This window comes from Coenobita brevimanus, chromosome 55 (genome assembly GCF_032717465.1).
Source record: "Coenobita brevimanus isolate Jiangsu-jjx chromosome 55, ASM3271746v2, whole genome shotgun sequence".
Classification (NCBI taxonomy): Eukaryota; Metazoa; Arthropoda; class Malacostraca; order Decapoda; family Coenobitidae; genus Coenobita; species Coenobita brevimanus.
In genome coordinates this window covers 37,947,333-37,971,988 of record NC_137008.1, presented here as the reverse complement: position 1 = coordinate 37,971,988, position 24,656 = coordinate 37,947,333, and positions in this window count along the sequence as shown.

Below are 24,656 nucleotides of genomic sequence, written 5' to 3'. Positions count from 1 at the left end.
TTAGGGTTTCGCAAAAAGTGTCTTCCGGATCCAGAATCTGTAATACGATCCGGACTGGTCCCAAAATTTAATCGATTGCTCCCTGGGACAAGGGTTATCTACCCACCAAATTTGGCCAAACCTCTCTTTTAGTTTTTGAGTAATCCTGCTAGCAGACAAACAAACTAACAAACAAGTGAACAAACAGGGGTGAAAACATACACTTCTTGTCGGAGAGAACAGTGCTTCTACATGTGTGGGGTCCTGGACTGACGATGCTAGAATACAACCATTACAACAGGCTAGAATTATCACAGGTTTGGAACAGCAAGATCAGAAGAAAGATTATGTTATAGTTTCAAGATGATGTAAAGGAATTATGGTTCCTCCACCATAACACTTGCCAACCACACAGCCGGGACGGAGACTGACCCATGTCCTGAATACTCACATAATTACACACCTAAATCTTCACGGCGCTTGCTGTATACAGAAAAACACACACACACACACACACACACACACACACACACACACACACACACACACACACACACACACACACACACGTACTGTACATCCACTAATAACTTCTCTCTCTCTCTCTCTCTCATCCTGCAAGTCACTCCTGGCCTCTTCCCAAACGTTATTGTGCCTCGCCACAACTTAACACGTTAACACCATCACTACAAGCACGTCATCTTTGCTTTGTTCTTGCCACTTCCAGATACTTTACCCTACATAGGAGTGTGTCTTAGTGCTGGGGAGATCAATCATGGCCGTATCAAACACTTCCAGTTCAAAAACCATCACTTAAAATATCTCCCAAACAAATCGTCTGCATTTATATAGAACTTGAATAACAGGCCTAACCGTACTCAAGAGGTTAATCTGTCACCATTTATAACCTCCCCAGCCTTCACTCCAAAGACGTTTTCACTTGGCACTGATACCACCAGTAAAGTGTGCTTTTTGAGCGCGTGACGAGCGAGCGAGCGCCATGTTATCAAAATTTCCCTGATACATTATTTCTTCCTGATGGTAGCTAAACAATGAAAAATATACTGGAACAAAACACACACACACACACACACACACACAAAACGATTAGAGACGAACACTCCCTTGAAAAACTCGCGACTTCAAGAGGCTCGGACGCTTCATGGGTGAGTTTTCAGTTGATAAAATTCATTGAATGAATGTATCCCATGCAGAAAGAATTTCATCACTACTTCACATAGGAATAAAATTATTAGCTTCCGCTTGGTGTGACAGATGGACCGGGGCAGGAAGGGCAGGACCGCTCATTTCCAAACTTAACTGAGAATAAGCATCGCTGGCTCGTAACCAGAAGATTTAGTTTAGGAAGTGCTGCTAATGGCGAGGGTGTTCATGAAGGCTATATGCAACTCCACATTGAAACGTCTCTCCTAAGCTCGGTAAAGTCCTCTGGAGATAAAATGACTAGAACCTAAAATATGTCAGTTTACTTTAGGGGATCAGGTCAGTCTTCAGTGCTGAAATCCACCTCATCTCATCATCTCATCTCGTTGGCAGGATTTAAGGTGATAATGATGATGATGATGATGATGATGATGATGATGATGACCTTCATTCCGACGGCGTAGGTTACTTTTTATTTAATATAAGCTCTTGACGTATTTTGCATTCTTACTTGCTAGCTTCACATATTTTTTATTCAGCTCAGGAGACACTCTTTGAACTAGGGAGGACAGATAGATAAATCCTTTTTTGTCCCTTCAACATGACTGTCTTCTTCGCTGAATAAAATCGTCTGGAGTTAGCAAGAATACACAAGGTGCTTGAAAAGAGCTAACATGGGATTCATGTTTTTAATAGACCCTATAATAGAGAATCATGTTAACAAAATGTATTTTCATAGTTTCATAACGTCAGTCTTTACTTGTCTGCCATTATGTGAGCTCTTCCTGAATCATTTCAGTCAACGGCAAAGAAAAGTATCACTGGACCTAAATAATATCCAATATAACTTATTAAGTATCCTGTAATTTAAATCCTTCAGTCCGACGACGTGTTTTTCGTTCTTTTCATGTTACCTCCTTAATCAGATAAGTAACTCAAGAAAGATTTCAAACTAGAGGGATTGTATGCACACCTTTTGAACCATTTCATTATAAATCGGACTTTCCAAATCGGAAGAAAATCGCATAAAGGCAGCAAGAATTAAATAAAAATACGTCATCGGACCGAGGGAGTAAAAACACGTCAGCGGTCTCGACAAATTAAAGGTAATAATGTAACGCAGTTCTGAATTCATACCTGTGCACCATCTACACCTACTATAAATATCCCTCCCTTCAACACGATGGCGCTTTTCCATTTCTGCTCTTGTTACCGCCAGGTAATTTTATTCACCCTAGGGAGGACCCCTGGCAGTGGAGGGATGATGTAGATATTTTTATGCTTCATCATCAGTGGAATGCACGTCTTTTTATTGTCACCGAAATATATACCAACCTGATAAAATCCAGTCCTTCCCTATATACCGTGATAAACTCAAAGCTTAGCAGTATTATTTATTCTTGTAATGCACGCGCTTTCATACACTCATCATCGCTTCAACCCACATTTCCTTTATTTCAACTTCTGAAACCCAGTCATAAAAAAAAAAAAAAAAAAAAAAACTTTCAACCTAATTACAAGAACTTGCTTTACTTCTACACTCGTCATCATCACTCAGCCTCACTCTCACGATCGCCCTCACCCTGACTCACTCTCACCATTACCCTCACCTTCACCCTGCGTCTCACCCTAAACCTCAGCTTCATCCCCACCCTCACCCTCATGCCAACCATTACCTCCAATCTCACCCTTAACCTCACCCTCAGCTACGTCATTTTAACTCTGGCCGTAAGCCTCTCTCTCTCTCTCTCTCTCTCTCTCTCTCTCTCTCTCTCTCTCTCTCTCTCTCTCTCTCTATCTGTGTGTGTGTGTGTGTGTGTGTGTGTGTGTGTGTGTGTGTGTGTGTGTGCTGCTGAGGCGAGGTGATGAAGTGATACACCAACACACTACATGACCAACTCTCTCTCTCTCTCTCTCTCTCTCTCTCTCTCTCTCTCTCTCTCTCTCTCTCTTGCACCCTGACCTCACCTCGTGCTTGAAATGTTCGTACACGTCATTTCCATACCACTTTCATTCCCTCTCGATTTTCACATCCCACCTCCCCTGTCCTTCTATCCACTCTGCCTGATCAATAACTTGTCTGACTGTCTGCTCGCACGGTAGGTGTCTGACTGCTCACCTGTTTCACTACCCGCCTACCTTTCCATCTGCCAGTGTTTTTACCTGCCTACCTGATTGCCTAAATACCTGCCTATATGACTACCTAAATACCTTCCTACCTGACTGCCTAATAACAGCCTACCTGACTGCTACATAAGTGCTATAAACCGGCCTACACACCTTTCACTCTAAACATCTATCTACCTACCTGCCTGCCTTGTCTATGTCTCTGCCTGTCCGTCTGTCTGCCTACCTGCCTGACTGCGTGTGTGTGTGTGTGTGTCTGTCTATCTGTCTGCCTGTCTGTCTGTCTGTCTGCATGCCCACCACCCACCTACATATTCTCCTACCTACCTACCTACCTACTGTACCTGCCTACCAATCTACCTACCTACCTGCCTACCAACTTACCTACCTGCCTGCTTACCAACCTTCTCACTTGCCTACCTCCTGCTCTCTCTACCTTCTGGTCGGCTGGACTATCACTGTCATGCTTAACTGTTTTACATCCTCGTCCACTGCCTACCTTCATGCCTAGACTTCCCACCCGCCCTCCTGTCGGCCTGCCAACCTTTCTACATGCCTACCTTGCCCTTTTACTGCCTGTCCTCCTGCCTTCCTACCTATTCTCCTGTCTTTCCTTTTTCTATCTGCCTTCCGTCCAATTCTCCTGACTGCCCTATTAACCTATTCTCCTGGCTGCTTGCCTGCTGGCCGTTTTTTTGCCTGTATTTCTGCCCATCTGCCTGCCTGTCTATCTCCTACCTCTCCTCAGCCTGCCTGCCCGTCTATCAGGTTTTCTTGCCCCACTCTGCCTGCATACTTACCTCACCTACTTCCTGCCTTCCTACTTATTCTCCTGCCTGCCCGTCTCCCTCCCTTCCGCCTGCCTCCCTTTGCCTGCCTGTCCTGTGCCTGCCTGGTCTGTACCTGCCTGTCCTGTGCCTGCCTACCTGTCTGCCTTTCTGCGTGCCTGCCTCGTAAGGTGTCATTACCATCCCGTGTTCACTGCAGGTCGTCCCCACCCCGACAATCCGCCTCTGCCTGTGTACACTTCCTGCCACACAGAGACCAGAGGGACTGAAGAGAACGTGAGTGAGAGGTGGTGTGTGAGTAAGTGTAAGAGCAGGCAGTGTGAGAGGGTGCGCGAATGAAAGGAGACAGGCTTTAATGTGACAGAGTGAGTGGGAGAGATGTGGAAGAATGCGAATGTCAGTGGGAGTGAGGAGGAAGTGTGCATAAGTCAATGTGGGAAAAAGAGAGAGAGAGAGAGAGAGAGAGAGAGAGAGAGACAGACAGACAGACAGACAGACAGACAGACAGAGAAGGTGCTGTGTGTGAGGGTAGAGAAAATGCGTGAGTCAGTGTGAAGGAGGACGAGAGAAAAGAAAGGGGCTTGATAATGTAAGTGTAAGTATGAAAGAAAAGGTTGTTCCTGAGTTAGTGAGAGAGGTATGCGTGGGTGAGTGAGAGAGGCGAGTGTGCATGAGTGGGAAAGAGAGGGGGGTGTACGTGGCTGAACATGAGAGAGGAGGGATTATGTCTGAGTACATGCGTGGAGGGCGTGTGCGTGAGTATATGAGAGAGGGAGTGTGAGCGAATGAGTGTAAGAGAGGAGGGAGTGTGCTCAAGTTTATGAGAGTAGGAGTATGCGTTAGTGAGTGTGAAAGTGAGGATAAGAGAAAGGAGTGTGTCATGGGAGTGCATGAGAGAAGAGGGACATAAATTTTTCTGAAGACGACTCTGGGTACAGAGATGACACCCCGTTGCCTGAGGCCCAGCAGGTATCCTACAAAACCCATACTTTCACATGGTACCAGTTCGGTGTTACTCCCCACCGTTTATTATAAATACAAGCTAGGGCTGTCTGACTCTGGATTGGTGTGATGGTATCAGCGGAGGTATTATTGTGACATGTTGGAAGGTTTTGTGGAGATCAATGAAACCTATTATGGCAAAATTCAGGCATTCTGACATTCACTTTATCCACTGTGGGACTGCACTAGCCTTCTCTCGAACAGCACACCGATTCTTTGACCATTTAACTTAGCAAGTGTGAAAGAGGGGTCAAGAGGGAACTAGTGTGAGAGAGTGAGGAGGATGGGTGCGTGAGTTGGTATGACAAAGAAAAAGGGGATGGTGTGCGTGGACGGAGGAGGAGGAGGAATACAAAGGAATACAAAGGAAAGCAAACAGCAACAGACCTTCTGGTCCTTTCGAGGCTGCTAGTTACAGAGTAGACTTTGACTACCAGATCTAATTGTGCATGCCGAAGGATAAGGAGAGTAAAGCAAGAAGGCTCCCCCTCCCCCCCGCCTCCAAACCCTCCAGTTAAAACTGTCAGGAAAAACTGAGGACAACCATGAAGCATGGAAAAACTAACATGGAAATTTCATATGAAAGACTGAAAAGGAAAAGTTGCATTCTATAATACTTTATCTATTAGCTACCAGTTTGAATAACCTGAAACAGGAAGTAATAACGTAAAATGAATAATCAAATAAACAAATAAGGCATGACAATATGTACGGGTACGTTGAGTTAACGGGGCGTCTGGAGAAACAGTGTGGAAAATGCACAGTGTGGATGTTCACAGGTGATGCGACAGCCTTGCCTGGAGGTTTTAAGGCAGGCAGCAGTCAATCAGGCCCCAGCTCCGTTCACTCCACTGAGACAAGGAACTTTCCCATGCAGGACAACTACACAAGTTACCATCTGAAGCAGTGACCCTTTGTGCATTAAAAAAAATTCCCAATGGTGGTCACTTTACTAACAGGGACGCTCAGTGATCCACAGCCCATAACCGGTTGAAAGTAAGAGTAGTGACTGCTAACTCAGGGCTACCTGTGCAGATCCTAATCTGAGCTTATACCGTTTTATTTGTTTTATTTGTAACATGTAGAGGTGTATGGTATGTAGGAGGACTGCTGGGCCTTGATAGCAGGCTGTGAAGCCTATGCCCAGAGTCGGACACATAAAAAAAAAAAAAAAAAATTTAATAAATTGACAAATATATAATGAAGTGACACGACGCTATGTACGGATACAATAAATTTAATGGGTGTCTTGTAGACAGGAGGGGAATGAACTTACACGTGGCTGGTAAAAGTAAGTTATTCGGACAGAAACAGAGTCAGCTGAGGATTCTTGTGCAAGTACTTGTCTATTTTGTTTTTATATGTCTTAACTGGAATACTGTTCAAGTTCCTGAGGGTAATCTGTTCCAGATATTTACAACTCTGTTGAAGAAGTATTTTACTTCATGGGACTGGAAAAGCTTTCCCATATGTTTGCAGCCATTACTTCTGGTCTGACTCGACCAGTTTATTTTAAAATATTTATTCATGTCTAAATTGTCCTATCCCTTCATGATTTTGAAAACTTCAAAAAGGCCACCTCATAACCTGCATTTTGTTAGGCTAAATAATTTAAGTTCTTCAAGGCATTCCTCATATGGTTTGTTTCTAAGTCGTGGCATCATTTTTGTGATTCTTTGCTGTATTTTCTTTCATTTTTCTTTGTCCTTCCTATAGTATGGGGACCAGAACTGCACACAGTACTCGAGATGGGGGGCGCACTAACGAGTTGTACAAGGCATGTAGGTCTATGACTTTTTCCAATTTAAACTTGAAAGTTCTTCCAATGAAATCCACCAGCTTGTTTGCAATTTTAACCGCCTCGGCGCACTGTTTACTCTGTTTTAGGTAATTTGATATTATCACACCAAGATCCTTTTAATTTTCTGTACCTGATAACTGGATAGTGTTCATTTCGTAATTCGCATGGGCACTGTTATTTCTAATTTGAAGTACTTTGCATTTTTCTATGTTGAATTTATTTTGCCTTTTTTCTGCCCAGCTTGCTAATGTACTGTCATTTTGTAACTGCTGCCAGATTTGGATATTTTACAATTTAAACCCTCATCTTTTTCGTTTACGTAGATATAGAGTATCGATCCAAGTACTGAGCCTTGCGAAACGCCACTAACCACATTACGTCATTTGGATTCCTTTCTGTTTATCACAATTCCTTATTTTCGGTCTGAGAGCCAATCTTGTAGTCCTTTCTGTGTATTTCCTTTTATTCCATGGGCTGCTGTTTTACTTACAAGACGCTTGTGAGAGACAGTGTCAAACGCTTTCTGAAAGTCGTGGTAAATTATAATATCTACTGCTCTTGAGTCGTCATAAGATTTGTAAACATCATGGGAGATATCCAGTTAGTTAGTTAAGCATGAACGACAATGTCTGAATCCATGTTGCGAGTCCTTGATTATATTTCTTTCTTCTAGATAATTAACTATTTTATTTCTTATGATTGTTTCCATTAATTTGCATATTACTGATGTTAAGCTGATTGGTCTGTAATTTCCTGGAAGCGACTTACTTCCTTTTTTGAAAATTGGTGTTACATTTGCTAGTTTCCCTTCGCATGGGACTTTCCCTGTATTTAACGATTTATTGAATAAGACAGAGAGTGGCAGCAGTAACTCACTTTTTGCTTCTCTGAGAATTCTCAGTGATATTTCATCAGGGCCAGGGGTTTTGTTTATGTCTGTACTATTTATGGCTGAATGGATATCGCTATTGTGGATAGTATAGTTACGGAGGACGGTCCTATCGGCTTGGTTTATGGGTGACAGTAGGATTTTAGGAGGAAGAGGAGGAGGTAGTGGTTGAGAGAGAGAGAGAGAGAGAGAGAGAGAGAGAGAGAGAGAGAGAGAGAGAGAGAGTCTTGTGGGCGTGTACAGGTATTTGTGGACGCCAGTGTAAGAAAGGCGTATAAGAGGAACGACTATGTGCTGAGTGCGTGGGAATCAGTGTGAATGGAATCACTGCTATGTGTGTGTGTGTGTGTGTGTGTGTGTGTGTGTGTGTGTGTTGGTGGAAGGTTTAAAGATTCGCCACTGAGTAAACCTTCTGTTTTTAAGAACAACTCGCTTAAAAGCCGCCTTCGGCGGCCTCCGTTCGATGTAAATTCTTATTTTCAGTTGAAAGGTAACAGAAATTTAAGTTACTCATGCCGTGTTCGAGAAAGAGAAAGGTTTTTTCCTTTATTTTTATTCTGCTGGGACACCCGTTGAGGAGAGAGAGAGAGAGAGAGAGAGACAGAGAGAGAGAGAGAGAGAGAGAGAGAGCAGTGTTTGCTATTATACTAAATTATACCACAGCATTATAATATACAATTTTAGGAGTTTAAGGAGGGAGGAAGGAGGGGCGAGAGGGTGATAATACAACAAACACTTCCCATTTCTCTCTTTTGTCATGCTAGCAATTTCAATGTCAGACCAAGGACGAACCCATCCCCTTCACTAAAAGCAAATTGTAAATTTTATGCAAAACGCCAGAAATGAGTCATAACTCGGGAACAGGTGGCCCGATTGGACTGGAAATTGTTTTATTCTTCAAGTTAGAGAATTTTTGTGGTACGTTGCTTTAACAAAAACTGCGCTACATTGGGCCGTTTTTGACGTGTTATGATAACAAACAAACATACAGAAATCGAATTATTATAATATAGATAGGTAAAAGGTCACGACAACAGAGTTAGGTCAATAAGTCTTCCTTAAGAAAAGCAATTTTTTTTTTCTTTTTTACCAATTCTGATCAAACCGCTGGGGGATGAGTTGAGGGTAAGGCAGGAATGAAGTTATTCGGTTTTCAGAACACTTAATCAGAGGCCAAGGTCACAGTGCAAGGTCAAAGTTCAACCCATGGATATGTTTACAGAATAACACAATTTTGATCCGATTTTAGCCGAACTTGGCGGATGTGTTGAGGGCCAGCAAAGGAATAAGCCTTTTTTTTTTTTTTTTTTTTTTTTTTGAACAACAGGTAAAAGGTCGGGGATACGGGGCAAGGTCAGTTTAAACAGTTTTCATGCGACTCAGACTAAGCTTTATTAGAGGTTGCGTATAAGGTAAGAATAAAAGAGTTCCATTTTGAGAACAACCGATCAAAAGTCAAGGTCACAGAGAATAGACAAAAACCAAGGTCAGCTAAATCAGTTTTGGTCTGATCAACCAAACTAAATGGACGAGTTAAGGGTTAGGCAAGAACGACGAAATTAAGTTTTGTGAACAAACCTGTCAAAGGTCACAGGGCAAAGCTAAATTTCGGCCCACATGTCTGTGTGTGAACAGTACAGATAATGCAATTCTGATCCTATTTACATCAAACATGGCTGATAAGCTGAGGGTTACCCAAGAAACTGACATTGATTTTTAGACTAATAGATCCAAGATTATGATTACACGGCACGGTCAGCTAAAAGTTTTTATCCGATGTGGACTAAACCTTGTGGAAGAATTCAGGGTAAAACAAGGTAATAGGATTCGATTTTGAGAAAAATCAGTCAAAAGTCAAGGTCACTGGAAAAAGTCAAAGGTCAGGATCATCGGGCAAAGTAATTTTAAACAGCTTTTTTCTTATCTGAACCAAAGCTGGTGGAAGGGCTAAGGGGAAACGCAAGAACGGAGTAAGTCGAATTTGAGAGTATAGAGAATGTCAAGGTCACTTGGCAGGTTAAAGTGTTCGGCCACTTAGACAAGTTGTTAGGCGTGGGATTTGCACTCTCTGAAGACTCCTTTCTGGTTCCTGTCCACACCTACTTTAATACAGAGGGAAACTGGTTGGGACGATGACGATGACAATGATGATGATGATGAGTTTGGCGATGAGTATGAAATACAGGCAGAGTAGGTTTGGTATTTCCTTTAGGATCACAGAATCATCCCAGTGATTATTATTACGAAGAGTCGTCACAGCTACTTCCATATTATTTAAAGGTGACGATGATGACGGTAGGAGAGTGAGGAAAAAAAAAAAAAAAAAAAACTTGTCCTTACCTTCGCGAAACTATATTAACTTAATAATGCCTCACTAATATAACCTAACCAAAATTACCCTTACTTCATTAAGCTTGAGCAGGTAGTGGGGCCTCCAAGTCTAGTCAATTGTTAGGAAGACCGTCAGGCGGCAGCACCAGCAGATAAAAATGTAAACTTATCTTCCCGTTCGACTGTGAGCAAAATTATGTTCATATTTCCATTAACAGACCAGGTTAGGTTACTTAAGTCTGGATGGCGCAGTTAGATTCTGTTAAATAGGTCACGGTTTAATACTTTTCCCTGCTGTAAAGATCGTCACTACTGAATCGTCGTGACAATAACCTGGAAATAATTGTTACTTGTACAAAGAATAACCACGGCCTCACACAATACGCAGATTCTCTCTCTCTCTCTCTCTCTCTCTCTCTCTCTCTCTCTCTCTCTCTCTCTCTCAATATTTCCGTCATTATCTTCTCTTTCCCACATCAATTCACCATGAATAGATAAACAGAGAGAGAGAGAGAGATTCGTTGGAAACCACACACAAACCAGAGAGACACTCAGTGGAGCGCATCTCTCCGACACGGGCAACGTAATATCCAAACCACTCTTCATGATGGGTTAGGCTTTCTCATCACTGATTAGGGTTTCACAAAAAATGTTTTCCGGATCCAGAATATGTAATACGATCTGGATCGGTCCCAAAAGTTAATCGAATGTTCCCTGGGACACTGACACTCTACCCACCAAATTTGGTCCAAACCTCTTTTAGTTTTTTAGTAATCATGTCAACAGACAAACAAACAAATAAACAAGCAAACAAACAGGGGTGAAAACATACTCTCCTTGTCGGAGACAATGACACAAATTAACTAAGATTAATAAGAGAGGTAGTTCCTAACTTGTCACACTCTGATACAAATATTGATGTAGTGTAAAAAATCTGCCGAAGACAGTATCACAGACTCACACGAAAGGAGAGAAAAGAAAACAACACAGAAGAATTCGGCCTAAAAGAATCAAGCAATAAAAATAAAAAAAATTAAAAAAAATAAAGTAAATCGAGACAACAAAAACTGGAGACTTCGGCCCCAAAATGGTCACACTAAATCACCAAAGGAACCGGAAAATTATCGCCGAAAAAGCCACGACATCGGCGAAAGAGAGGATAATGGAGGGACCAGTGTCAGTCACGATCTGGCGCCACGGCAGATGGAGGCAGATTGTGGCAGCCTATAACAGGGGTAGTGGTAGATTGTTGGGCAGACTGTGACAGATATAGCGGTAGATTTTCAGACATGCTGTGGCAGAGATTGTGGTAGAGATAGTTGCAGATTTTTTATATACTGTGGCAAAGATTGTGGTAAATTCCCGGGCATGTGGTGGTAAAGAGTTTGCAGAGATAGCGGTAGATTGTGGCAGATTGTGGCAAAGGCTCGCAGAAAGAGTGGCAGAATCTTGGGTACTCTGTGGTGGAGATAATGGCAAAGTCTGGAGCATACTGCAACTGAAACAGCAGATTTTCAGGCAGGTTGTGACAACGATAGTGGCAGAGTTTCAGACAGACTGTAGCAGAAATAATGGTAGGCCCGGAGGAGCAGCAGCTGTGATGGTAGTGGAGGTGACTGTCGCAAATTCTTAGGTAGTCTTCGATGACGGTCGTTGACTCATAACCACTTCATTACGGTGACGTCTTTTTTTATTATTGCTGCAACCCTGTGTTTATGTTCAGTTTACGACAACTCATAATTAGAAATGTGTTAAATCCATCAGTCCGGTGATGTAGTTTTTCACTCTACTGTATTCCTATAACTGTTACACTATTTCAACCTCCTAGTAGAGTGAGGGGCTTAATACACGATAGAAATATACCCTTCAGTCTGAAAATTACTTCTAGAACTTGTTAAAACCATCTGTAGGTAACAAGATTAATACAGCAAAGACGTCATCGTGTCCAAGAGGTTAAGGTTTGCCGAACAGTAATCTACTTTTGGAAGTGACAGATTCTTTGGTATGGTCTGACACAGCTTGTACTGAGATACTGTAATCTACCTCAAGATTTGCCACGTTATTACCAGAATCTGCCCAGGATCTGCCACTCATTTCTTTAATATGGAGTCCTGCCCCTTTATCTGATCATTAAATTGTTAAAATCTAACACGATTTCTCCCTAGTTCTGTCGCTCAAATCGTCAGAATGCGCCACAATCTACTTCGGGATCTGCCATTCACATGGTTAATTAATCCAATACGAGGACGTGGAGTGATTCAGTGGATGGGAGTGATGGTGATGGAGTGATACAGTGATAGTAACAGTGGGGGTGGAACAAGTGGAGTGATCCAATGATTGCTAGTGATAGCGATGGTGGTTGAGATGACCGCCGTGATGGCCCAGTGGATAGCATCGCTAGCTGCGAAGCTGCCGGTCTGACAGGGCCAGGGTTCGAATTTTGGTGCGAGTTCAGGAGTCCATCTATAGTATGTGGGTTGATAAGTTCCTAAGGTAATATCTAGGTAGGTATTCTGGATAATGCAGTCGCCTTGCATCCCAGCATAGTGGATGAATAATCAACTAATGACTCAGAGGCTTTCCCCATTCGAACTTTGCTTGCATGGGGAAAGGTTAATTCTGGTTATCATCCCACCTCTGAGGAGAATACATGGCTCTACAGTGAATCTCTTAATAGATTGACAGAGATACACAATAACCCTTGCACTTCGAATGGTATCTTCTGAAGCTAAGTAAAATAATCTTAAGCCAAGCAGAACAACTTGAAAAAGACATCCTCAGCTGAAAAGGTTACAGCCGACCATGGGCGCCATGAATACAGTAGGTCAGACTGTGCCATATCTCAAAACAAATAGCTCTGAAGATGAATCCAGGACAGACTACGGTACACGAGGGTGGCCGTAATGCGGTTGGAAATGGGTATCGTGCCGGGTTCTGGGGACACATTCATAAACGATGAGCTTGTGTGTAAAAGACTGCTTGCTAATACTATTATTTTTGTTTATACTGCACAGGTACTAAACACACACACAAAAAAAATGTTGGACTGAATAATTCTGTGAGAAATTTATTACAAAACAAAACAAAACCACTGTTCTGGAAACTTGTTTATCATTATATTACAAAACAAAACAAAACCACTGTTTTGGAAACTTGTTTGTCCGTAAAACTGGTTAAGAACATTCGTGACTTATGGACTCTGGTCCTGAGCGCTGAGACGGCTATAGGCCGTATTCTTGAAAAATAATTCCTTCCACAAACTTTTCCTTCTCTTCCAAGGAATTTTCTTTCCTCTCGCTATACTTAAAGATTTCCTTGGAAGGAATGGAAAAATTTTCAGGCTGATAGCCCTGTTGAACTAAAAACGAGCATGCTGATAATTGGTATGGCGGAGTGTTAGATTTATAAACTCATGCTTCATAGCAAGCATCTCTCGTGCTAGATAATGAAAGCACAACACATTCAAGATGTGGGAGCTTGCCACCACATCCATACTGTTGGTTTGTGTTCAGCTACTAGTCAACACAGCGGTGTTCACGCCTCAAGACATAATATTCTTATCATAAATAATACAGGAGGAATATCATTGGCCTCAGTCTTGTTCTTCGTAACTATATGAATCGTTTGTTTATCGTCCGTGTCATATACTGGCATGGCGGTGCTAACTTGTTTTGTCCAGCAAGAAGACAAGCCGAACCACTAGTGTGACCTTCATGACAGATTTTCCTTTTTCGGGCAAATTATCTAGCAAAATGTTTCTTGAAAATAAATCCTCATGCGACCGTAATCTAACCTGACCTCAGTGTAGAAGATCTGTCAGTGTCAGATCATGTAAAATCGGATGAATATCGGAGGTAGAGTGTGAATTAATCATGCGCTAGTACGTCGTCTGCTCTGTTGAAGTCTGGCTAAACATCTCAGCCGACATGGGTAACACATTTTAAAGAGAAACAGATAGCAATATACACAGTGTATCGTTGTATGCTGTATTACAAACTTCAAACGATAACTCACTTCAATCTTTTTAAATATATATGAAATAATTAACCACAACTGAACGCACAAAAATTTCGAAGGATTTTTTGAAGAGACGAGTTAAATAATTCCGTCAGGTTCCAACAACTGCTGCTAGAAGGAAATTTTTTCCCCTTCGAGCATCTCACGAGGGGAAAGTTTTTTTTTTTTTTTTTTTTTTTTTTTAAATAAAGAGTATCAGTTCAGCTAAGGATTTACTTCCTACGCCTGTACAAGGGAAGGAAATGTTTCAGAATACCTTCTATGTGCGTTCAAATTCCACTGGGTTCTGTGACTTTCAACAAGTTCCTCTCACATCCCCTCTCCCACGTAGCAGGATTCTCTGTTCGCCTTCCATTAATATCAAATATAAGTGTGCGAAGTTGTAAGCCCCATCTTTATGATAGTTTTAATACACCCGCGAGGACAGCAAAACAGCAATCTGCATCTCACTTCACAAAACACAGCCAGAGACGAGGTAGAGAGGTTAAGCTTATAAGTCTTGCCAAGGGTTTCATTTGTGATGGGAGTTCGCCTTCCCTTCATGATTTCAGGCTTAATAATGCGGCAAAATATTCCCCTGAGTGGCAATGCAGGCCGCTGGGTGGGAAAAAAATACTGTATCCGACAAAAACATGCAGGATACGGATGCTATGGTTCTAATTGTGTCGTTGTTCATTAACCTCCTCACTACAATGACGTCTCCATGACTTTATTTTTACCACCACCAGACAATTTTCTTCATACTAAGGAAGACCCTGTCCTACTGAGTGTGTTTATGAAAGGAGTTTTTATATCCTTCACTACGGAAAGTCACTAGTAATATTACTGAAATCTAGTAGTGAATATAAGATAAAAAGACGCCACAGCACTGAAGAAGTTAAGTATTAATTATTTTAAACCCATCAGCCAGAGATTGTCATTGTATTACAAACTTGATGAAAGACACGATTTACTCATATTTTATTTTTATTTTATCAGCCCAGAGAAACATGATGGCATCATTTTCGGCAATGCGCCCTATACCGTTGCGCTAGACTGTGTGTGTGTGTGTGTGTGTGTGTGTGTGTGTGTGTGTGTGTGTGTGTGTGTGTGTGTGTGTGTGTGTGTGTGTGTGTGTGTGTGTGTGTGTGTGTGTGTGTGTGTGTGTGTGTGCTTCGCCAAATGTAACATTTTCAGAAATAGTGAAAGGATGGCAGATATGGTTTTGATATCTCAGTACATGTACGGTGGATTCTCACCCGTAATGCGATATTTAGGGAGTGTGATCCCACAATGATTCTTGGACGTTTCAGCCCCCTCCTAAAATTGTAAATGATCAGAGACGATTTGTAAGCATACATATCCCAGGATTCGGTATGCACTTTCAATGCTTTCTCTGCGTGCACAAGAAGAAACTTCGCAACTACTTTATTACTGTTTTTCATTAGGTAGGAATCCTAGTGACGAAAGGGGTAATGAAGCTGTTATTCTAGGCTCGCTTCTAGTCCGTTCATTACTAGACGCCTCGACTAAGCCATAGAAAATCGTCTGGCGGTAATAAAGCTGAAATGTAGTGATCGTACTGAAGGGGTAAAATATGCGAAGTGAGAGTCGTGTGCGGTGACAGATCGAAAGCGCTGGCCAGCACCTGCCTGCACCTGTCAATCAGCATCACCCTTCAGGTCACCCACTCACTCTCATCTTGTCACTCAGTCTTACACTCTTACACTGTCGCTATCTCACACTAATTTTCACCTTGTCGCTCAGTCTCTCACACTCTCTGTCTCTCACACTAACCCTCATATTGCAGTCTCTCAGCCTCTCACACTGTCTCCTATTCCGTATCAGTTTCACATTCTCTCACACTTATTTATTGTCACCTTTTCAAACTCTTACTCTCGCATTGTTATTCTTTTACACTTAATCTCACCTCTCTCTCTCTCTCTCTCTCTCTTAATCGTACTTTCACTCGCTCACTTTGCCTAATTCATTCATTCCCACGCATTCACTCATTCTCCCACAGTCATTCACTCACTCATGCTTATTAACTTTCTCCCTCAATATCACTTGCTAGCACTCTCTCGCAAGTGCACTTACAATACTCCTACACTCACTCACACTTACACACTAACACTCCCTCAGTTTCTCGTTCACATTCCCTCACTCACGGGAAACCCTCGTCAAGTTTTTACGAAATGACAGCTAAAGGAACTCCAGCAACCAAAAACTGACGAAGATTGAGAGTAAAAACCACAAGGATGAAGTGATCAGAAATTTAGCCATGTGGTGCGAAGGTGGTGGTGGGGCGGGGGCTCTCGGAAGTGAAGAAGTTATACTGTAAGTGGACTTCATTAGCTCCCTCTATACTAAAAGTGTTCTCCTAAGCTGAATAAACTCGTCTGTTTGCCGCAAAAATATTGTAACAAAGACATTCCCAGGGTGAACGAGTTAGAGATTTTTTTTTTTTAAAGGTCAGAGTTATGAATCAAGTAAACACGCGATGCTATTCAGCTGAGGGTAGACTGTACGAACTGTACAGATTATATAAAGCCTTCACTCACCCCTTCACTACGAGAGGTCTTTCCTATACATACATACATATAATATATATATATATATATATACAGTGGCGTACCGAAGGGGGGGGGGCATGCGGCCATGGCCCCCCATTTTGCATAGATATATAGATAGATAGATAGACAGATAGATAGATATAGATACAGATATAGATATATAGAAAGATAGACTGATAGATATAGGTTTAGATACAGATATATATCAAATGAACAAGAACAATGTTTCTTCAAATAACATTAAAATAATACTTTCTCAGATTACTGAAATTCCCCCTACCTCCATATGATGGCAACAAAAAGAGTTTTAAAATCCAGCTTAAAAAATGCATACCTGAATAAACTGCTTATGTATTATACTTAGTGGTATCTCAAAAATGACAGTTTTCTGATTTTATCCACTGGTTTCTTTAAGAGCTGCTCATCAGCATCATCTGTTCCAACTGAATTATCAGCAAGAAAATTATGTTGGATATGTCTTGTCTTTAAGTGCTTGCAATTGAGACTAATACAGTGATTAAATTATCATAATCTTTTAATGTTATTGCTATTAGCTTATTACAGTCGTAAAGTTGTTTGATCGAAATGTAAGCGTGTGAATTTTAGTAGTATATGGCGATTGGAGAGACTGAATCATAACCCAATGGAACAGAGTACTTAAAAATGACTTTAGAATATGCTATATTTATGTCATATACCCATTCCATATGGCCTCAAAATGATCATAATATTGGCCAAAATGCAAAATTTCCCAGGGGGTGGGGGCGGCTTACAGCGCTATCCCCCGAGCCCCCCCCCCCCCCCCGCTGTACGGGCTCGCTGTGCATGCCAAAGTCATGGGCTGCACAGTTAAAAAGATAAAAAAAAAAAAGGCCCTCCCCTTTTTCAACTTTCTGGGTACGCCACTGTATATATATATATATATATATATATATATATATATATATATATATATATATATATATATATATATATATATATATATATATATGTGTGTGTGTGTGTGTGTGTGTGTGTGTGTATCTATCTATCTATCTATCTAGATAGATAAATAGATAGACAGATAGATATACATACATACAGGGTGTCTGAAAAGTTACTGTGCTGTGAGAACTTTGTAATGACCTAACACATCGAACAGATAACTCCTGCCACCCTTCAGAATGTCCTGGAAATGCTGGAAATGTCCCCCAGAGGCCTGAAGACAAGTCCGCACACGACGATGCATATTGTCGAACACATTCTGAAGGGTGGTGGGAGTTATCTGTTCGATGTGTTGGGTCATTACAAATTTCTCACAGCACAGTAACTTTTCGGACACCCTGTATATGTATGTATAAGACCCGTTTTGCTTGTTTGTTTGTTTGTTCTTCAATCACGCCCAACCCAAGGGCCAGAGACCCCCGGACCCATATATATTCTGAATCAGGGTGACCCAAGGATGGTTTTGGGGGGCTCAAAATTCAGATCTTGGTCATTTAAGGTCACCGGGAGAGTTTTTGCCTTTTTGGCCAGGGCAACGCCGGGTACCCCTGCAGCCCAATTTTTGGCATGAAGACTCACATGACCTGCAGTTCGGACAAGGGCTGTGATACTGACCTCCGAGGTCATTTGAGGTCACTGGTCGGAGGTAATTTGAAGTCAGAGGTAATTGTAAACAAGTGCGCACAAATACTGTGCGTTCGTCTGCCAAACCTGAAATACAAAGTTCCTGGACCTCTTATAATCCCTCTTCAAATGCAAAAGAGGTACATGATCTTTCTGGAGTTGAAAGACTGAACTAGAACAAATAGGATTTTAAGTGTTCGCCTTTTTGGCCCGGTAACGCCGGGTACCTCTGCTAGTGTAGAATAAAACTGTTTGGAGATAGTAAGGATAAAGTGAATGTGCAGTTTCTTCCTGGGGATTCAGAGAAAACATGGAAACTGCATACCCAGTCCTGCAACATGCATGCCGATTTGAATGAATCACAAAATAATGTTATTGTGTCATAAAAGAGGCAAATATCCCGATATAAAAACCACATGACTGCAGTGGTGACATCTGTGAAGGGGTGATATCCCAGGATACATGGAGTGAGCAGCGGCAGTGGCGGCGGCGGCGGCGGTGGCAGCAGCAGCAGCAATGGTAGTAGTAGTAGTAATAGGTAGTAGTAGTGTAGTTAGAGTCTGACAGCCTATTCTACAACATATACTAAGACATCAAGGCATTAACTGTCATGCTTCAAATAGCCTAGGAATTAAAACAAAGTCACACAGACAGACTGAATCTCGCGCAACGGTATAAGGCGAGCTGCCGAGAATTATACTATGCTGTTTCGCAGGACTGAAAAATAAAAATAGTTCTCAGACTAACTGGATTAAGTTATGAAATTATTAACCTCTTTAGCATGATAAGACCATTCCTGTCAAACGATTTTATTCGATTTAGAGATATGAAAATACGAGTATCTCCAACAAACCTCTCTCCGAGACTATATTCCACTAAGGTACAACTTTTAAACGTATCTGCTGAAGTAAATGAGATATAAAGGATTTAAAGTTTCGAAAACAGAAAATTGGTCGTAAGTCGGCTAAATCGTTTTTTTTTTTTTTTTTTCAAAATTTCGAAAAGACGGGCATCAACCTCCTATATGACCCTACAATCACCCAAAATACGAGAAAATTCCAACAAATGGTTTCTGAGATACAGCGTGGAGGGGATGAACAGACATCATACGGAAGGATTGACATGACCTAACCTAGGACTCAGATTCGTGAGAAACGAAGTGAAATAATCAATTCCTTTATTAGTAGATGTCTTCCTTGAGCGGCAATATAATCTTATTACTGTAGCAAGAATAACATTTACAAAGCATGGTTATAGCCGTGCATGAATAATGTGGATGTTGACAATACGTTCTTTTGTTAGTCGGTTGTACGAGTACAGCAGCGGTATATAGATGTTCCGACACACATAACCACACCCAATACAACACTCCCACTTTCACATGCACCATTCCCCTACAGACCCCTTCATTCATACTTCGCCAGAATGAGGAAGGGCATGTTTTAGCAATCAGTCTTCCATCGAAGGGAAGGTCTGGGCCTGCGGTGAACGTAACATATAAATATTTAGAGAATAGTGCAGTGGTTAACTCCTTTCAGCACGACTGTGTCTTCTTTCATAATAAATAAGTTACCTACAGACGATTGAGAGATCATCTCACCAGCTGTGAAGGGGAAGTTTAACGTAAGTTATAGTGAGTGTCTCATGTTTCTTGTACCCCATCATAAATAAAGTTTTAGCTACGAGAGAAAATTTATCCTGTCATTTTGCAAACCTTCCATGTATCTAGTATTCCAAGTGAAAAATATATTCCAGCTACGTGAGAAAAACTATCATAAGTCACACCGAGACTCTCCAATGTCTCTCATACTCCATGCAAAAATAAATCGCAGCTACGAGAGAAGCATTACCGGCAGGCAGGACAAGAAAAATGGATGAGTAGAATCTTCCCATATATCTTGTGCTCCATGCAAAACACATACCGTATATCTTAGCTACGAGAGGAAAATGATCGTAACTTATTTTGCGCATCTCGTCTTCATCAGCATTCACATCCCAACTCGGAGCCGTGTGTGTGTGTCCATTCTCTTACTGAGTCATTTTACATATTCTCGTAAAACTCTCTGTTACCTTGGGTTTTATTTGACTACAAGGCGAAGTTAAGCTCTGGGAGAAACTAACTTGGATATTTCTCGACATAAATATATATGGATGCTTATTTCCTATTAACCCCATCAGTATGGTGACGCATTAACCATTTTAGTCAGAGTTCCATCAGACGGTTTTATTCAGCACAGGACCTTTAGTACCGCTGGGGTTACTGAAGGCTATGTCTAACCCCTCCGGCTTGAACATTTTCTCCTAAGCTGAACAAAAGCCTCTGAAAGCTGTAAAAGTACAAGAAGAAATAGGTCATCGTGTCGAAGCACTTAAGCTCCAGGAGAAAACAACTTGGTACCTCCTGACATTACTATGTATGTTTTATTTACATCTAGTGAGTTATTAAGGAGTTTCTTTAACTCCCGCAGCACGGCGACGTCTTTTGTCATGCTAACCTCTTCAATACGATGATGTCAACTTTACTGAGCTATTACCAGACGATTTTTAATGAATTTACGACGCATCCCTGGTAAAGGAGTTAATAAAGACTCCAGTTCGGAAAGTCTCTGAAGGTAGCAAGAACAAAATATAATAAAAAGCGCGTCATCGTATCGAAGTATTTAACCAACAGGAGAAACTGACTTGGAATCGCTTTACAGTACATTAATATGGATGCTGAATTTATATTATTTTCCTCATATCTTTAACGTCGTTTTCATTGTATGAAAGCTAACACTAGACGATCTCGTTAAACCTCAGGAGGAATTCTGACAGTGAAGGGGATAATGGAAGTTATCTGTAACCTCTTCCTTGAAACAAATATTCAATAAAAGCCTCCAAAAATATCAACACTCATTTCTCTCTCTCTCTCTCTCTCTCTCTCTCTCTCTCTAGAACACATAGTTATTGTTGTTTCTAGCAAACCTTTTTATGTTTTGTTTCGTTCTGTTTTGTTATTTAGCACTAGTAGACGTCTAGCAATTAAAAACTTTATTAAGACCATATGTAAACCCTCTAGTTGGAAAAATCTCTCCTAGGTTGAAGAGAAGCCTCTGAAAGAAGCATGAATGTAGTAAGAAACACGTCATGAGAGTGAAGTGGTTAAGTTCGAAGAGAAACTAGCTATTTTTATTGACATTAATATGGATTCGACATTTATATTATGTGAAGAACTGACGAGGCCAATACTGTTAATCCCTTCACCTCGATAACGTAGTATTTTTACCTGCGGCGATACCCAGCAGGTCAGTGAGTGGCCAGTGTTCTTTTCTTCTTCCTCTTCTTCTTCTGGTGGATTTGTTAAACGGAGGCCTCTGGAAACATAAAAGTGGTAACATATAAAGTAATCTGACATGGAATATCCCAGTTTGCCATCAGCTGACAACTAAGGTGGTGCCATCCGGGGATAACTTTATTAAAATTGCTTAATTTAAGCACTCTGTTAAGGCACATCCAGAATCTGGGTAGTGGATCACTCTACTAAGGCTGGTTACTTATACAGCAAACTGTTTGAAACAAGAGCCTCGTCGCAGGCCCCAGACCAATTCTACTCCAGTTATCCATGCAACAGCCGGCAGATTTTTCAACCTTAAACCCTCCAGTAAGCTGAAGTCCTTTTCATTTTAACAGCACTTCCGGCAGACGATTTTATTAACCTATTTTATTTACTTCTTGGTTGTACGAAACAAGTTCAGACTATAACCATTTCAGTTCCTAAAGTCTCTGTTACATCCTATGCTACGTAAAATTGTTTGAAGATTGCAAGAACAATATAAGAAAGACGTCATTGTACTGACAGGGCCGAAAATAAAGCTGGGGGTGTTAGTATTGGTAATTTTCACAAACCATTTAAGCTATAAAGTCGCCCGGCAGCGGCAAGAATAATATAAACCTGACAAGGGCGCACCCAGAAATTCGGTTTCAAAACAAGTGAACTGGGTGCAAAGGCGATAAAACAAATGTACATGGCACTAGAAACGTCAGCGTTACACACACAAATCTTACGAGCATTAAGGTTTGAGGGCATACAGTCCGTGGTATTTTCTAAAACTGTGGACCATTCTGATTTTTTTATTGCTATACATAATTCATAATCTTGCATCATAAAACAACTCTGCTGGTTCTGTATGTACCATGCGATGTCAGATGTAAACGCGAATGGCAGGTTTTTGAATATACTACTTAGAGTGATAGGACACATGTATGAAAGGTATAAAGTAACTGTGATGTGTGATCCGAATGGAAGAAATGGTACAGGTCCTGCGAATAACATTATACAGTGTGAGTCGTTCTGATGAGCCAAGTGAAAACGATGATGAATGTTGAGTGAAGACCATGTGTCAAAAAAAGAAATCAGTTTATATCATATATTATGTACAAACAAGGGCAGTACACATGGTGTGGAGATATTAGTTCAAAGCGTTGTGGTATTTAAGACACGATTACCATTTTTTTTTTCTGCAATGAGGAGACCTCTTGTAGTGAATGGGTCAGAAAGATTCCCTTAACCCATTCACTACGATGACTCATTATTGATAATGGGAAATCTCTCGTGGAGACTGAGTTAATCTCCCGTAATCCCTTCATTACTATGAATTTCATTATTTGTATTCTTGCTACCACCGGAAACTTATATTCGACCTATGAGAGATGTGTCGTAGTCAGAGGGACAATGAAGAATATCTGTAACTTCTTTAATACAGAAAGCCAGTCCTGAACTGAAAAAAAAAAAAAAAAATCGACTGGTTGCTGTACAAGCTAGGAAGCACTCAGAGAGTGCCTACCTTCGCCAATGCCACTGACATTAACAAGGATCCGGATCTGGATCCGTGGAGATATTGTGTGGAATACGTAGGATCTGGATCCGTCCCCAAATTTAATTAATTGTTCCTTGACCCATGGCCCAATCTTCCACAAAATTTAATTGAAATTCATTGCGAACGTTTGAAGATATTGTGTGGGATACATAAGATCCGGATCCGGATCCACCCCAAAATTTTATGCCCCACCCTTCCACAAAATTTCATTGAAATTCATTGAGAACTTTTGGAGATATCGTGTGGGCAAACAGACAAACACAGGTGAATACATAGCTTCCTCCAACTTCTTTGGCAAAAAAAAAAAAAAAAAAAAAAAAAAAAAAAGGCCATAATGCTTAAATGGTTAGTTCCTTCAGTATCATAACCACACGATTTTATTCAGCTTAAGACCTCATAGTTAAGGGTCAGTGCAATATATTCACCTCTCACTACCAACCCTCTCAGGCTCCTATGACTCATTCAGGTATACATAATCGTGTGACATAACTAGAATGGAATATATTAGAAGTGGACCAACCACGGCTGTGATGTTATTTTTTTCTTTCTCCTCCAGGCACCACTATATGACTTCCTTCACATCACTATTAACCATATCACTACACAAGCTGTGACTTCAATATAAACCTCCTGACATTATATGAGCCGTGATGTCACTGCGTGTCCTGACGTCATTGAACAGTGACGTCACTACCTGATCAATGATGCCACTATACATGCAGTGACGGTAATATATGAGCCTACGTCACTATGACCATCGTGACGTCACTATATGAGCCTCATGACGCCACTATGAGCCTTATGACGTTAACACCTAAGGCTACGCCCCTGGACTGTAATGTCACACTAGGGCCTTCCTGACTGCACTACATGGGCCTGCGCCACTGTAACAGCCGTGGCATGACTGAGCCTCGTGATGTCACTATATTAGTCACGTGACGTCACAATGACCCTCGTGACGTCACTGAGTCTTCATGATGTTCTTATAAGAGCCAAAGTCACTATAAGTCGTGACGTCACTAGGCGAACCGTGATGTCACTGAGCTTTATGACGTCAGTAATAATATGAGCGTACATCAATATATGAGCCTCCGTCACTATGAGCCTCTTTACCTCACTATACGTCTACGTCAGCATGTGAACCTACGTCACTACATGAGCCGTGACATCTTTATATGAACCGTAACGTTATTATGAGACGCTGCATCAATCTATGAGCTTCCTGATATCACTCTATGAACCTCTCCTGACGTCAGCATATAAATACGTAACACTATGATTCCCCCAGACATCAGCCCCAGCCATGACGTCAGCATATGAGCGTGACGTCAGTGTGTGAGGGCCGGTGGGGTGTGTGCTGACCCAACACTATAAATTCCAGGTGTGTTGACTCAAACCATCAGAGGCCGAGGAGAGCTAATGGCCCCACGCCTGCTCTAGGGAGAGGCGGGGAGGGAGGAGAAAGGGGTAATAGAGGGAGGAAAGGAAGGGGGAGGATAAGGGGCGAGGAGAAGCAAGGAGAGGTGGGAGATATGTGACAAA